The following is an 18,461-nucleotide window of genomic DNA, read 5'->3' as shown; positions in this document are numbered from 1 at the left end:
AAAACATTTTTTATTTTACATTATTCACAAAGTTCAGTTTACCACTGCTAAACCAGTCATTTTTAAATAGAGCCATATAAACTCAAGGAGTAGCTTACACTAGTTATTGCCTTACTCATAACTAGGAAAAAGAGAGTCAAAAACAGGACTGTGACTTGCTCAGGGTTACACAGATTTGAATTCAGGAGAAGGAAAGTTTGTAATTCCAGGCCTGGAACTTTTTCTTTTGAATCACCTAGTTGCCCTTTATTGCTAATATAGGTTTATTATTTTTGGTAAATCATTAAAAATTGATTGTTGGGAAAGAATTCATATAGAAGGTGGAGCTTGAGCTAATTATTGGAAGAAGCTTGAGCTCTAAGAGCTAGTGGTAAAGGATTATATTACAAGAAAGGGAGACAGTGCAAAGGCATAGAGATTGAAGATGGAATATTGAATATGAGTAAGAATAAGAAGGTCTATATAAATGGCTGTACCATAGAGAATGTGAAAAAGTAATATTTAATAAGGCTAAAAAAGTTTGAGCAAAGATTTTGAATGGTTTTAAATACTAAATAGAGGTATTTATATATTATCTGGAAAACAATTGGGAGCTACTGGGATTTATTGACTGATTTGGTTAGATCTATGCTTTAGGAAAATCATTGTGGCAGATAAGAGGAAGATGAATTGGAATAGGGATTGAGACATGGAAATCAATTAAGAGATTATTATAACAGTCTAGGGAAGAGGTGATAAAACCCTAGTCTAAGGTGATGGCTATGTGAGGGAAGAGAAGTGGAAATATTTGAGAGATGCTTTGGAAATAGAAAAAACATGATTTAATCACTGACTTGTTGGACTGTGTGTGTGTGAGAGAGAGAGAGAGAGAGAGAGAGAGAGAGAGAGAGAGAGAGAGAGAGAAAGCAGTAGTATGACACTGTGGCTATGCATAAGGGTGACAAGAAGCATAGTAATGTCCCTGAAAAAAACAGGAAAACTCAGCCTAAGAGTAGATTTGGAAGGGAAAAAAATAAACTCAGTTTTGCTGTTCAATATGGAATGTTCGGGGCATATTTAGTTTGATATGTGGGTGTTGATGAGATAAACAAGGGAGAATGTATAGAGGGTAGAGAAAATGGAACCCAAGCCAGAGCCTTTGGATGCACTTCCAATTAGGGGACACAATATGGATAATAATATAGCAAAGGAGACTGAAAACCATCAGAGAGGTAGAAAGAGAACTGGCAGAAAGAAATGTTCTGAAAACACAAATAAATGAGAGCATTCAACAGGAAAGGGAAATTTACAGTATCAAATGCTTCAAAGAGATAAAAAAATTATGAGATTTGGAAAGAGATCATTAGATATAGTAATTAAGAGATCATTAGTAACTTTGAAGAGAGACATTTGAATTGAGTAATGAGAACTGAAGCCAGATTGCAGGGGACCAAGGAATGAGTAAGAGGAGAGGAAATATAGGCTGGGGTGTGGGCAGCTTATTCTTGAAGTTTGGCTTTTTGATAAAGAAATTTAGCTATATAAGAGAATAGTCTTATTAGGAGGGAATTGAATTATAAGTATATAAGGGAAGAGACTTCAGATAAGAAGGCTGAATGCTAACTGTATTCCTTAGCCTCTCAAATTAACTACAACCAGGAAAAACAAACACTAAATGAATTACATGAAAAAATAAATGAATAACTTAAAGAAGAGAAGGACTTAGTGCAAGATGACAGAATGAGAACTGGTAAATGCCATTTCAGAGTAGCACAAAATATATCAGGATAAAAGAATAATAGCAAGCATCAGAGAAGGGATAGAAAATGATTCATTAAAGAATTTTGACATAAAAATAGCAAAGAGACTGATAAGGAGAAAAAATGAACAAAGAGAAAAAATTGAGAAAAGGAGTCAGTACAATTTATAAATATTGTCTAGGAAAGAAATCAACTTGAAAATCTCTGATACAAAGGAAAATATTACATTTTGTTGTTGGTTCTTGTCCTTAATTATCAAAAAAGACCCAAACAACATCACCATGTAGAGACAAGTTACAGTGTGTCCAACTGTGAATGATCAGAGCACCAAGAGCTAGGAATGCTCTACCACAAACTGAGCACAAATTGTCCATATGAAATCCTGGAGTGGGTTCTCTAAACTAACACATCTCATGTTTCCTTTGAGCTGCTTCAATTCTGCCTTGTTCATAGAACACAGCACTATCTCTGATGAGGGTGTGCTATGCTGAGCATGAGTATTGCACAATCAATTCCAAAGTTCTTAAGAGAGACCTTCAGAATGTCCTTCTATCAATTTTTCTAACCTCCCCATGAGTGCTTGCCCTGTATGAGTTCTCCATAAAAGTCTTTTTTGACAAGTCTATGTTTGGCATTTAACCAACATGGCCTGCCCATCATAGTTCAACTCTGGAGTAAAGAATTCTGGGCAGTGTAGCTAGAGAAAAGACTTCAGGGTCTCCTGCCAGCTGATCTTCATAATCTTCCTAAGACAATTTAAATGGAAGCTATTCAATTTCCTGACATAGTGCTGGTAAACTGTTTAGGTATCACAGGCATACAACAATGAGGTCAGTACAAGGGCTCTATAGACCTTCAGTCTGGTAGTCAGTCTAATACCTTTTCTCTCTCACACTTTCTTTCAGAGTCTCCCAAACTGAACTAGTTCTGTCATGTGTGTGTCAATCTCTTTATCAATGTGTACCTCCCTAGAAAAGACACTGCCAAGGTAAGTGAACTTGTCCACAGTACTCAAAACTTCTCCATTTGCCATTACCAATGGTTCCACATGTAGAAGGTGTGGTGCTGGCTAATGGAGCACCTATGTTTTCTTGGTGTTAATTGTTAAACCAAATTAAGAACAAACAGCAGAGAATTGATCCATATTTTGTTAGATCTCAGATTCAGAAGCTGGATTGAGTGCACAATCATCTGCAAACAGAAGATCATGCATCAACACTCCCTCCACTCTGGTCTTAAGTGTAGCCTAATTTCAAATTGAAGAATTTACCAACCAACTGATCTTCATGTCATGTTCATCCTCAGTGAAGGCATTTGATAACGAGACTGAAAACATCATGATAAAGTGCATGGGAGCAAGGTCCATCCTTGTTTCATTCCATTGTTGACTGAGAAATCACTTCCAGAACCCAGGCAAGCATGATGTCATGGAACTGATGTGCGATATTGCTGAACTTCAGTATTTTCACATAATTTTCCATAAACCTTCACGACTGACAGTATCAAAAGTTTTGGTCAGATCTACAAATGTATACAGGCTTCTATTCTGTTCCTTGAATTTTTCCTGAAGTTGCCAAACAGCAAATATCATATAGACTGTCCTCCACCCTTTATGAAGCCACACTGACTCTCAGGGAAGTAATCATCTTCCAGGGGAAGGATGAGCCTATTGAAAAGGACTCTGGCAAGAATCTTAACAGCAATGACTAAGAGAGAAACACCCCTGTGATTGCCATAGGACAATCCTTTCACTTTACCATTAAAGAGATGAATGATGAAGGCAGCCTTTAATCCCTGAGGGATAATGTCTTCATGCCATATAATGTGGAATATTTCAGTTAACTTTTGTAGGAGCAGAAGACCTCCTTCCTTGAAATAGAGTCAGTTCCAGATGCTTTGCCACATGAAAGTAGTTCATGCAAGTCTGTCCAGGATTCTCTGAATTATCATCCCTCCTGGTTTCTAATAGAACAATAGTGTTCCACAGCATACATATACCACAGTTTGTTCAGCCATTCCCCAATTAATGGACATTCACTCAAATTCCAATTCTTTGCCACCATAAACAAATTTTGCCACCACAAACCCATTTTGATCTTATCTTGGTGCAAGGTATGAGATGTTGGTCTAATTCAAGTTTCAGCCATACTAACTTCCAATTTTCCCAGCAGTTTTTATTGAAGGGAGAGTTTTTATCCCAGAAGCTGGACTCTTTGAGTTTATCAAACAGCAGATTACTATAATCATTTCCTTCTTTCAATTTTGCACCTAGTCTATTCCACTGATCCACCACTCTATTTCTTAGCCAAAATCAGACAGTTTTGATGACAGATACTTTATAATATAATTTTAGATCTGGTAAAGGTAAAGCTATGTTCTTCAACAATTTTTTTCCATTAAATCCCTAGATATTATTGACTTTTTGTTTCTCCATATGAATTTACTTACAATTTTTTCTAGCTCATTAAAGTAAATTTTTGGAAGTTTGATTGGTAAGGCACTAAATAAGTAGTTTAATTTAGGTAGAATTGTTATTTTTATTATATTAACTCAGACTATCCATGAGCAGTTGCTATTTGCCCAGTTATTTAAATCTGATTTTATTTATGTGAGAAGTTTTTTGTAATTGTTTTCATAGAGTTTCTGAGTTTACCTTGGCAGGTAGACTCCCAGGTATTTTATATTGTCTGAAGTTACTTTGAATAGGATTTCTCTTTCAAGCTCTTTCTGCTGTACCTTCTTAGTCATATATAGAAATATTGAGGATTTGTGAGGGTTTATTTCATATTCTGCTACTTTGCTAAAGTTGTTAATTGTTTCTGGTAGTTTTTTAGATGATTTTTTAGGATTCTTTAGGTATACCATCATGTCATCTGCAAAGAGTGAGAGTTTTGTTTCTCCCTTCCCAATTCTAATTCCTTCAATTTCTTTTTCTTCGCTTATTGCTGAAGCTAATATTTCCAATACAATATTGAATAGTAGTGGTGATAACGGTCATGGGAATGCCTCTGTCTTATCCCCATTCCATATAATGCCAGTTGATGGTTTCAGATAAATACTGCAATTCATTCTAAGGAACAATCTATTTATTCCTACATTCTCTGGTGTTTTTAGTAGGAATGGGTGCGGTATTTTGTATATCTATTGATATAATCATATGATTTTGATAGGTTTGTTATTGATACAGTTAATTATACTAACAGTTTTCCTAATATTGAACCAACCCTGCATTCATGGGATAAACTTGCTTGGTCAAAATATATTATCCTAATGATAACTTGTAATCGCTTTGCTAAGATATTAGTTAAGATTTTTGCATCTATAGTCATTAGGGAGATAGATCTATAATTTTCTTTCTCTGTTATGGCTCTTTCTGGTTTAGGTATCAATACCATATTGGTACATAGAAAGAGTTAGGAAGAGTTCCATCCTCACATATTTTTTCAAAGAGTTTATATAGAATTGGACCCAATTGTTCCTTAAATTTTAACAGAATTTGCTTGTGAATCCATCTGGCCCTGAAGATTTTTTCTTAAGGAGTTCAGTAATGGCTTGTTGAACTTCTTTTAAGATGGGGTTATTTAGGTATTTAATTTCCTCTTAGTTTAACTCAGAAAACATATTTTTGTAAATATTCATCCATTAGATTATGAAATATATTGGCATACAGTTGAGCAAAATAATTCTGAATTATTACTTTAGTTTTCTCCTCATTGGTGGTGAATTCACCTTTTTCATTTATGATACTAGTAATTTGGTTTTATTTTTTCTGTTTTTAATTAAATTAACCAGAGATTTATCAATTTTATTGTTTTTTTCATACAACCAACTCCTGGTTTTATCTATTGTTCAAATTTTCTTGCTTTTGATTTTATTAATTTCTCCTTTAATTTTTAGAATTTCTAATTTGATACTTAATTGGGTTTTTAAAATTTATTCTTTCTCTAATTTTTTATAGTTGCATGTCTAGTTCATTGATTTCCTCTTTCTCTCTAATTTATTCATGTAGGCATTTAAAGATATAATATATCCCCTGACAACTGCCTTGGCTGTATCCTATAAGTTTTGGTATTTTGTCTTGTTATTGTCATTATCTAGCATTGAAATCATTAATTCTTTCTATAATTTGTTGTTTGATCCATTCATTCTTTAAAATGAGGTTATTTAGTTTCCAATTAGTTTTAGGTCTATCTCTCCATGGCCCATTATTACATGTTATTTTTGTTGCATTATGATCTGAGAAGGAAGAATTCACTATCTCTGACTTTCTGCATTTGTTTATAAGGTTTTTTTATGCCCTGCTACATGGTCAATTTTTGTGTACTGTAGGAAAAAAGCATATTCCTTTCTATTCCCATTCAATATTCCCCAAAGGTCTATCATGTCTAGGTTTTCTAACATTCTATTTACCTCCTTAACTTCCTTCTTATTCATTTTATAGTAGTTTTATCTAAATCTGAGAGTGGGAGGTTGAGATCTCCCATCAGTAGAGTTTTGCTGCCTATGTCTTCCTGTAACTTATTCAGCTTCTCCTCTAAGAATCTGGATACTATATCACTTGATGCATACATATTTAGTATTGAAATTGTTTCATTGTCCATGGTACCTTTTAGGAAGATATAGTTTCCTTCCTTATCTCTTTTAATGAGATCTATTTTTGCAGCTGCTTTGTCTGAGATAAGGATTGCTACCCCTGCCTTTTTCACTTCAGCTGAAGGAAAATTTATTTTGCTCCAACCTTTTACCTTTATTCTATATGCATCTCTGTGTTTCAAATGACTTTCTTGTAAGCAGCTTATTATAGGATTCTGGTTTTTAATCCATTCTGCTACTCACTTATGTTTTATGGGAGAGTTGATCCTATTCACATTCAAAGTTATAATTACTCACTCTTTATTGCCCTCCATAATATCTTCCCTGTTTGTATTTTCCCCTTTTTTTCACTTTTATCCATATTCCCCAGTATTTTTCTTTTGAATACCACCTCCTTCAGTGTGTTTCCCCCCTTATACCCAAACCATTCCCATTTCTTTCCTCTTTCCCTTTGCTCTTTCTTCCTTCCCTTTCTTCTGTTAGGTCCTCCTTTCCTTCCATCTCCCTCTTCCCACCCCCCCCTTTCTCCTTTTAATAATTAAAAGGTAAGATGAGTTTTTTAACTTACCTGAGTGTGTGTGTATGATAACTTTGAGGCAAATCTGATGAGAGTAGGATTCAGGTGGTTCTCACCTCCTCCCTTCTTCTCCTCTATTGCAATAGGTTCTTGTACCTTTTTATGTAATGTGATTTACCCCATTCAGTCTCCTCCATCATCATCCCATCTCTTTACTGTCCCCCCTTTTTAAGGAGATATTGCTTTTTAAAATAATTCTATCAGAGTCACAGATAAATCATAAATGTCCATTACTTCTGGCTAAGTATACTCTCTCTAACAGGTAGGGTCATAACCAGTTTCATCTTATTGGATAATTGGATCTTTACCCTTTTTGTTTTAACTTTTCATGTGTCTCTTGAGTCTCCTGTTTGAAGTCCAAATTTTCTATATAGTTCTAGTGTTTTCATCAGGAAAAGTTGGAAGTCTCCTATTTTGTTAAATGTCCATCTTTTTCCCTGGAAGAGAAAGCTCAGTTTTGCCAGATAGTAAATTCTTAGCTATATTACAAGCTCCCTTGCTCTTCAGAATCTTGCATTCCAGGCCCTTCAATCCCTTAATGTTGATGCAGCCAGGGCCTGTGTAATCCTTACTGTGGCAACAAGTTTATCTAAATTGTTTCTTTCTGGCTGCTTGCAGGATTTTCTCTTTGATTTGATAGTTCTGGAATTTGGTCACAATATTCCTTGGTGTTTCCATTTTGGGATCCCTTTCTGGAAGAGATCGATATATTCTTTCAATAATTATTTTGCCCTCTGGTTCCATGATAAAAGAGCAATTTTCCATCTCTAAATTCTGTAATATTCATTCCAGGCTTTTTTTTATCCTCAATGTGTTCAGGAAGCCCAATGATTCTTGAGTTGTCTCTTCTGGTTCTATTGTTGAGGTCAGTCATTTTGCTGATGAGGTATTTCACATTTCCTTCTATTTCTTTATTTTTGGCTTTGTTTAATAGATTCTTGTTGCCTCATGAAGTCATTAGTTTCCACAGATTCCATTCTTTTTTAAGAGAAGAATTTTCTTCATTTACCTTTTGCAACTCCTTTTCTAATTGGTCAATTCTATTTTTGAAGGAATTTTCCATTTGCCCAACTGAGGTTTTGAGAGAATTATTTTCTTTTTGCATTTGTCCAATTGTATTTTCCAAGGATTTGTTTTCTTGTCAGTAGGTGTTAATTTTCTCTGAGCTTCTTTTCCCAATTTTTCCAATTGATTTTTTTTAATTTAAGGGGCAATGGAGTTAAGTGATTCACCCAAGGTCACACAGCTAGACAAAATTATTAAGTGTCTGATGACAGATTTGGACTCAGGTCCTTCTGACTCCAGGGCTGGTGCTCTATCCACAGTGCTACCTAGCTGCCCCCCCCCCCCCACCAATTGATTTTTAAATTCCTTCCTGATTTTTTCTAAGAAGTCTTTCTGGGCTGGAGACCAATGACCAATTCATATTCTCCTCAGTTCTATCTCTCTGAGGTAGGATCTTTGCCTTCAAGGTAGTTTTCAAAGGACCCCCCTTTCTACTTGCTTTTCTTCATTTTCTTGGGATCTTGTGTTGAGGCGGGGAGTGCTGGTTCACAGACCTTTGGTGTTGAGATCCCTAGAGGCTTTAGCGCTCACTGGGTTTAATAATTCCAAATGGGCTGGCCAGTAGGAGTTGCTGATTGCTTTCTCTGGAGTGTCTGTGACCCTGACTAGTGTCCCACTCCCTAGGCCTAGGGGTGGGCCAGTGGGTGGCTGCACCTGGATACTGTTTATCCTTGAAAAATATGGGTTTAGCCCTCCAGCTAGATAGTTAATCTCCTTATTCTCCTGAGAGAATAGGCCTGAGCTGGAGAGGGTGTGGGGGGCTGTTACAATGTTTGTTCTGGGAAAAGGACTCTGCTGAAAGTATTGGTCCAAGGCCCTGATCCTTTAAGCCAGCTGAGAGGAGCAGATTGATGTCCAGCAGTACTCTGCAACTATCTGTGCTGGAACTCCCCCTCCAGCCCCACTGGAGCTCCCCAGTCTGCCACTCACACAGCCAAAGTCTCCACGGCTGTTCTCAGCTTAGTCAGCTTCACCCCATTGCCCCTGGGCTGACTCTCTGCTTTCTGACCCTGGCTTGCCCACACTCCCATGAGATAAACCTTATTGGGAGATATTCTTTCCTAGCTTCTTTTTCTTGGTTTTGCCAATCAAAATTTTTAAGGGATTTGGTTCATATTAGTTCTGAGGGAAAGCCAGGAGACCTTAGCACAGTGCCTGGCTTCTCTCTGCTAACTTGGCCAGAAGTCTCCATGTCTCTGTCATTAATAAATGTGACTTCATCAGCACTGAGTAGCTGAGAATAACTAGATTTCCTTGGCCCATAAATAACCTTCAGGACTTCATAAAAACTCTTTGGGTTGTTAACCAACTACATAAAATTGACTTTCTTCTTCCTTTTTTACTGAGCCAAGAATCCTACATCTGCTTAAGCTTCACTTGTACTTTGCTTTTGTTTGTTTTTTTAGGTTTTTTGCAAGGCAAATGGGGTTAAGTGGCTTGCCCAAGGCCACACAGCTAGGTAATTTTTAAGTGTCTGAGATCAGATTTGAACCCAGGTACTCCTGGCTCCAGGGCCGGTGCCTTATCCACTGTGCCACCTAACCGCCCCTTGTACTTTGCTTTTGATTGAATTAAATGCTGGCTTCTTAGAAATGGATGAACTATCATGCTGGTAAATCCTATGGAGTTGTGATTTTTCATTTAGTAACTTCTCTTTTCCCTGTTATTTGCATCAAACCAGTTCTGATGTTTATGAGTCTTCTGACCCAGATGAGCAAATACAATGCTGTGTATCAAATATTTGAAATCTGCTCACTCTTTTTCTGCCCCTGTTACCACCTGGGTGCTGGTCAACTTTCCCTCCAAGTTAACAACAAGCTATTGCTTTTCAGAGCAGCATTCCAATCTCTTGACATTAATTATTCTGGTAGTTTTTGCTTTTGGTTGAATGTGAATATTTAGCTTGGAAAGAATGGGTCTGTGATCAGTCCAGCACTCTGCCATCACATATTCCCTTCCTTACTCTCACATCCTATCTCATCTCCTTAATAGTCAAACAAATGCCAGTGTTTGCTGAGAGGGTACATCCAGGAAATTTTATTGATTTTAGGTAAATGGAATTCAGTGTTTGTAATGAGAAAGACATGTGATGTCCAGTCTTCAGAAGAAGGTGGCCATTGCTGTTACTGCTTCCAACTCCATTCCTCCCAAGATTCTCTACCATATCTGCTAGTCTGAGCATACTATAACATTACAATTACCCAGAATTATGATTTTTTGGTACATTGATTATAAAGGTCTCCTGGTCTTTATAAAATTTTCTTTGACCTCATTGGGATTCATATGGTAGGAGGAGAGGCACTTGGTGGTTCTTGGTGGCATGGTGGTTCCCTGCAAATGCCAATCACATTGTCATAAGCCTGCACCTCACTCCTTTTACAAGGTATACAAGCTTATTAACTAGATTAGTTTTGATTGCAACAGCTTCATGGTACTCCCCTTCACTGCAGTGACTCCAGAAAAATGTGTATGCAACTTTGACTTCTGTAAGTTGGCCTTGTTTCACTCAGAGCTGCTATTTGGTTGTGGTAACCTGCTGAGTTCTCTTGCAACAAGAGCTGTTCCTCTTTCAGATCTATTGGGTCTTGTGTCATCTAAGAGTATGCATACATTTCATGTACTGATAGTGAGTGAAATCATCTTTAAGGAGTTTCTTTATGTGTGTGTGTGTGTGTGTGTGTGTGTGTGTGTGTGTGTGTGTATGTGTGTGTGTGTGTTTTGACCATAGGGTGGGATTTCTGCCTGCCATAGTAATCAGACCAGGGTTGAGCAAGCAGATAATTTCTCAGGCACCTTTTCTAGCCCCCTTAAAACATACATCCAGGTGACTATCAAATCCCCCTGCTACTTCCTGTGAAGAGATGACACTATGATTTAAGCCTCCTGTGTATAGATTTGTGACTACAATTTCCAGTGTATCCACACCAGTTGCTTCATTACTTGCCTGTTGTCCCAGGAATTTGAGATAGGAATAGTAAAATGGTATGGGTGATGTCTTTTGATTCATGCATTAATTGGATTTAAATGAGGCAGAGTTGCAAGAAGTCATCAGCATTTTGTTGTAAATATTTTATTGCAAGCAATTTTGGGCATTAATATTAGTTTTTAACCTTGTTCACAATTATTTACATTTAAATAAATGCAATAAAATTTCATATTTTTTCAGTCACTAATTCTATATCCATTATGTCAATGGAGAGATCATTTCTGATTTCCTTTTATTCCTTATATTTTTCCATCTTCATTGCATTATAGTATTCCATGATATATTTATGGTTCTCTATACTCTTAGGTTCTTTCCATTGTTTTCAATTACATTATGCTTTTTTTTAAAAAAAAACAGTTCATTGTTTTTGATAAACACTTTCAGGAAATATGCTCAACTTTTGATTTCTTGGTTTAAAATATGATTTTTTTAAAAAAGCTAATATTTTACTATTGTAATGCTAGAGGTTTCACATATTCTACAAGTTTGCAATTCTATTAAAATGAATTTTCTCATGTAAGAAAAGGTTGAATGTATACACACACAGATACATACATATATATATACATATATATATATATGTAAATGGGCTAGGCATAACAAAGAAAATGCCTATGGATAAACTTCAAAGTGATTTAAAAGAATCACAAAAAACTGGTAGAATTCAGTTAGTAGTTTTGCAAAAACCTATGTCCTCATATGGTGAATGAACATTTTGTGGGAAGGGAGAGCATAGAGGAAATTCCTTTGAATAGGGAAAAGTCAAGGGTAGAATCCCAGGAAGATTTCTGCCTCTCCTAGGAAAAGGGAATGAATTTAAAGGTAGTAGTTCTTATCCTGTCTGGGAATTCTGAGACAGACAGACAGACAGACAGACATGCACACACACACACACACACACACACACACACACACACACAGAGGCAGAGAGGCAGACAGAAAGACAAAGAGAGAAAGTAAAGAAATGAACATCACCCCCCCAAAACCCCAAAATACATCTTGAAAATAATAGAAGTTTATAATATTGGAAAGGGTTACTGAATTGACAACACGATTTTTTCTTAAATGAACTCAAAATTAATAAAGCACTAGTTAGTTTTTTTAAAAAAAGAAAATAAAGTTTCCCCCCAAAAAAATCTAAGGTGAATTCACAATGATTTAAAGAAGTTAAGAATTAACAAAAATAATTATGCCAGTCAAATTGAGAATTTAAAGGAAACTTCTTTCGAAAAAGAAACCTAAATGATTAAAAATCATATAAAATTATCCAAGTGCCTAATAATAAAGTAATAGAATTTAAAGATTATTTTGAATTTTTACCTCATGCTTATCAAATAACAAAAAAATTGGAGGGGCCATGGAAGTATAATCATATTAATACATCACTTAGCTATGAGTTAGACTGTCATGGAAAACAATTTACACTTACTTGAGAAAAGTTATTAAATAACTTTCCTCACCCCCATCTTAACTGAAAAGCAGTTATTCCAAGGAAGACACAGACAGAAAGAAAAGTTCTATATTGAGAAAATTATTCTGATACTTCTGAGTCACATGACCAACAAAATGGGAAACTAGACATTTTTTATGATTCTCATGACCTTTCAAATCTCTCCAAAACAGAAATTATGTACCAAAGTAAAGCAACTTCAGCTGTCTCCGTTTTCTAGGATGCTTAGAACCCGAAAATTAAAAAAAAATGAACTAATATCTACCTTGTGCTCACTTAGTTATCCATCTCCCATTATCCCCCATGCTACCAGTAGCAAGGTTTCACTACCCTACCCAAAGACTCGTAACAAAATTCAGCTCCACACTTTGGTCTCTCTTCCTTCTTTACATTGCTGTGGATATCTGGATTTCAAGTCACAGAAGTTTACAGAGTCATCTGTGACCAGTGTTACGACAACAATCTGTGCTAGAAAAAATTTCTGCAGGATAGAAGATAAAAAGTAAAATGACAAGACTTGAAATATAGCTTAATCCCACACACCACTTCCCACCCTTCTAGCCTCAGAAACAAAAGACTCCAAAGGACAGAAACCACCTCTAGTTGCAGCGGCATCAGTGTAGCAGCATTCTGTTCTGCTAAGTCAGAGTATTGAGAAACAGGAAAGCATTCCACTTAGCTTGAGGAAAAGTGTCTAGTATCCAACTGCAGTCAGTCTATCCCAACAAATGTCACTTGGGGAAAAGACCTATGCCTACTGTGGGAGAAGGCAGAGGTGTTTTGAGATCCAATCTCTAGAGATACTACAACCAGAGGGGAGAGAAAATAAAAAAAAAATGAGAAATAGCAGAAAATAAGGAAGAAAACCCCCAAAATAAGGAGGAAGAAACCTCAAAGACTTTGATCAAAAACAAATAAATATATCAACAGGGAAAGCCTTGACAGTAGAAGGAAATATGGTGCCCAGATATGGTACATGAGTTCTGGCATTTATAAATAAATTCTGCAAAACAACAAACAAAAAAAGATTCAACAATTGACAAGACAAAAGACCCTGTGGAATTTGAGGAAAAAAATGAAACCAGAACACACTGTTCCTGAGTGGCTTAAAGGAGAAATGATAACTCTGGGTGTAGATTTTATGGCCTGCACAACAACAATAATGAGAATTTAAAAAGAAAGGGATGTACATGTTTAAAATATTTATATCAGCTCTTTTTATGGTTGCAAAAAATTGGAAATTGATGATGTATATAAGCTGGGGAGTGGCTAAATAAGTTGTGGTATATGATTGTGAGCAGGCAGAATTCAGAATTCAGAAAAACCTGGAAAGACTTACATGTACTGATACTGAGTGAAGTGAACAGAACCAGGAGAACACTGTACACAATAACAGCAATATTGTGTGACCATCAACTACGATGGATTTAGTTCCTCTCAGCATACTGTGATCAAAGACAATTCTTCTTGTGGTAGAAAATGTCATCCATATCTAGAGGAAGAACTATGGCGACTTAATGCCAACCAAAGCATACTATTTTCACTTTTTTAAAATTTTTTTGATTTTTTTCCATTGATTTTTCCATTTTGTTCAGATTCTAGTTTCACAGCATGACTAATATGAAAATGTGTACAACATGATAATACATTTGCAGCCTATATTAGATTATTTGCTGTCTTGGGGAGGGGAGGGACAAAATTTTGGAACTCAGAACCATTGATGATGTTCTTGTCAATTTAATGCATTTGACCACTTAATATATTTATAAATACAAAAATTAATGGGAACCTGTGATGGTAAGGCTCACTAGAGAAACAATGTGAGAACAGTTTTTGTGAATTACATGGAAAAGAAGGAATCTAAAAGAAGAGAAGCAAAAAGCAAAAATGTTAAAAAGAAAGGATGCTCTCTAACCAGATTTTAACATATTGAACTCAAAGACAAGATGCATTATAGACAAACTAAGGATTGTAAGTCTTCCAGAAGCAAAGGACAAGAAAAAAAATTTGAACACCAAGTTGCAAGAAATAATATATGGGAATTAATACCACAACTTCTGAACTCAAAAAAAAAAAAAAGAATTATCAAGTGAAAAGAAGACAAACTTTCAAACTCTAAAACACATAGTAATTAAATTTAGCAATTCAAATCTGAGTTACCAGAAGAAAGACTTGTGAGTACAATGGAAAGCAAATTAGAATAATAAAAATACTATTCTGCACCCAACAGAAAATACAGAAGGCTATCTGAAAACATGTTTCAGAAAGCAGTGTAGTCCATGATGACCTACTCTGCATATCTGAATGTATTAAATGGATAAAAAGACGGACATTGAATAATAAAGAGTTTAAAACGCTCCTAAAAAAACAAAACAAAAATTGTCCTGAAGAAATTGCTTTCTACTTGAATACCTTAGACAACAGCAATGTTGAGAAAATCACTCTTTTGAAATCTCAGGAAGATAGAGATCTGCAAGGGTATAGATGAGGAGAAGGGGGAGAAGGATTGAAATGGGAAAGAAAAAGGAGACCTTGTTTTGATGGTGGAAGAGGTTGGAATGATGAATGATTCTCTGTACAAAGAGAGATATTCTGTGAAGGGAGATAGGGCTCTTGTGCTGGGTATGGTCTGTGGGCATTTGATGCTTAAAAAGAGGATTCATCTTGCTTCAATGTGAGGTATGCTAATGAGATGGTACAGTGGGTAGAATGCTGACTTCAGATATGTACTTGTTCTGCAATCCTTGATAAATTACTTAATTCTATTAACCTGAGTTCCTTCTTCTGTAAATTGAGCTGGAGAAGTATATGACAAACAATTCCAGTATCTTAGCCAAGAAAACCCCAAATGGGGTTTTTAGACATAACTGAAAAATGGCCGAACAATGACAAAACTGGCCTCAGTGAGGGGGTCATGATGAAATTGGAATTGGAATTCCTAGGGGCAGCTGATATCTGGTATATATGAACCAAGGATAGAGATTTTGAGTCATTTAGTGAAAGAAGGTAATTGGGATAAGGGAGAATATAGGGGAGTGAGGCCAAATTGAAAAGGGGAATCCATGGGACAGATTCTATAAGACAGTCACAGAAATTGTCTATAGTTAATAGCTATTGGAAATTTTGATTTCATGAATAGAGAGGAATTGGGTAATTATTGGGTAAGCAGAAAATGATAGTTTAGAGTAGATAGAAAGATTAGATAATGAAGAGAGTGAGCAAAATCCTCTCTGAAAATGGGGCACAAAAATAAAATTTCAAAAAGTAATGAATAGGATTAGTTATGGGAGTGAAGGGGGAATCTATTTGAGTAACTGAGAGGGGAAAAAAAGAAGGGGAAAATGAAATAACCAGATAAAAGGGGGAAAGAAAAAAAAGAATCAATGAACAAAACTCCAAAGAGAAAGGGGAGGGATTGAGGGTGAGTGAAAAAGAATTAGTGGGAATAGAGTCACCTTAAAAAAAGACTAATTAATTGAGGAGTACCATATTTATAGAGGAAGAAGAGAAAAAAAATCATAACCTGAAAAACCCAGTATTAGAGACTAATGGAGGAAAGTATACTGATTCTCATAATTTTATTATGAATGGGTTAAACAATCCAATAAAATGAGTAAGTGGCACATTGAAAAAGAAACATCCTATAATCTGTTTCTTGTATGAAATGCTGAAGATATGCACAAAATGAATTTGAGGGTATGGAAAAATATTTTTGCCTTCAAGTGAATCCAAAAGAGAACAGGTTACAGTCATACTTTCTGACAAAGCAAAAACAAACATACAAAAAAAATTTTAAAAAATAAACAAGGAAGCTACATTACACTGAAAGGAACCATTGTAAATATATCAATGCCAAATGTCTCAGTATATAAATTAATAAAGGAAACATTAACTGTGCTATAAGAGGACAGAGACAGTAGTAATGCAATAGTGATAGGGAATTTCAATATCTCCCTCTCAGTTTTAGATAAGTCTAATATAAGCAAAAGGGAAAAAATAAATTGAACAAAGTGCTGGGGAATATAGAGCTAAAAGACTTGTGGAATTTTCTAAATGCAAAACAAATAGTTATTTTTCTCATTGTATAGAACTTTATACAAAAATTTACCATGCATTCAGGCATAGAGATAATACAAACAAATGTCAAAGAGTATAAATAGGCATTGGGCAAGCCACTTAACCCCATTGTCTTGCAAAAAAAAACCCTAAAAAAAGAGTAGAAATAGTAAATACATCCTTTTCAGATGATAACATAATAAAAAAGTCATTGGTCTGGGGACCATAAACAAGAGACCCAGACCTAAATAAAGGCCAAAAGATGAAATCCTAAATAATGAGTGGACCAAAGAATAGATTTGGAAATATTAGTAATTATATGAAAAATTATAATAATTAAACAACCTATCAAAATTTCTGGGATATGGCTATAGCAATTGTCAGAGGAAAATTAAATTCCTCCAAAATAGGAAAAAAGAGGTTCAATGGACTAAATATGCATTTTAAAAATATTTTAAATAACCCAATATCAGAAATTGGAAATGGATCTAACTCTAAAGGAACTACCAAAGAAAAAGCTACTAATCCCACAAGATTCACATGAGGATTCTATCTACCTTTGAAAAAAACAATTAGTTCCCAAGTCTCAAAAATAATTCTCAAAAACTGAGAAAGCACCTTTTGAGAATTCTTTTGAGACATAATCCTAATATCTAAATCAAGGAAAAGTAAAACAAAGAAGAAAGCTAGAGAACCAGACATTCTTGATCATTGACTCAAAAATTTAAACAAATCATTCCAGGCTATGCACTCTACTTAAGAAATAATTCATTGTGATAATGTGGGGTTTATTTACACTACAGATGAAAAATTAGTTCAACATTAGACAAACATTCAATAATAAATTTTATTAAAACCAAATTATCTATTGTTTTTATTTTTTGAATTATAAAGACTTTATTTGTTTTGAGTTTTACAATTTTTCATCTAATCTTACTTCCTTCCTCCCCCCCCACAGAAGGCAATTTGCCAGTCTTTACATTGTTTCCATGGTATACATTGATCCAAATTGAATGTGATGAGAGAGAAATCATATCCTTAAGGAAGAAACATAAAGTATAAGAGATAGCAAGATCAGACAATAAAATAACAGTTTTTCCCCCTAAATTAAAGGTAAAAGTCCTTGGTCTTTGTTCAAACTCCATAGTTCTTTCTCTGGATACAGATGATACTCTCCATTGCAGACAGCCCCAAATCGTCCCTGATTGTTGCACTGATGGAATGAGTGAATCCATTAAGGTTGATCATCACCCCCACATTGCTGTTAGGGTGTTCAATGAAAAACCAAATTATCTAAAAGTATGTGATCAACAATATATGCAGAGGAAAGCTTTTTGACAAAATAGAACATATATTTATGCTAAACGCTCTAGGAATTCCTGACATACAAAACTTAACTAAATCCACACGTAAGCATCATATTCTCTGTGATATACTAGAAACTTATCCCAGTAAATACGGAGTGAAGTAAGGATACTCACTCTCCCCACTATATTTTTTTATTTTTTTATTTTCTTTATATTATTGCAATGATCTTGTTTTGAGAATAATCATAACCCACCTCTCCCCCCAAAAGATGAGGAACTTTAAGAATAATGAGAGAGGGAAAAAAGTGTCCTTCAGCCTGTGTTCAGATTCCAATGGTTCTGTCTCTGGGATGAGTTGCCTTCTTCATCATGGCCATGAGAAAAGTTGCTTCAACATTTTTCCCACAGTTGCTATCACTAGCTGTCTTTCCCTCCATTCTATTACTCCCCACTCTCATCTATTCCATTTTCTCTCTCCTTTCATCCTGTTCCTGTACAGAAGTGCTTTGTATCTGAGTACCCTCTCCCATGATCTTCCCTCTCTTCTATCACCTACTCCCCCCTTCCCTCCCCCAGTTCCCCCTTATCCCATCCCTTTCCTCTCATTTTTTCTCTAGGGTAAGATAGATTTGTATACCTATTAAGTGTGTGTTATTTCCTCTCTGAGGTATTTATGATGAGAACTCAT

The sequence above is a fragment of the Macrotis lagotis genome, chromosome 1 (genome assembly GCF_037893015.1).
Source record: "Macrotis lagotis isolate mMagLag1 chromosome 1, bilby.v1.9.chrom.fasta, whole genome shotgun sequence".
Classification (NCBI taxonomy): Eukaryota; Metazoa; Chordata; class Mammalia; order Peramelemorphia; family Peramelidae; genus Macrotis; species Macrotis lagotis.
Note: the sequence above shows the minus strand (reverse complement) of the source record.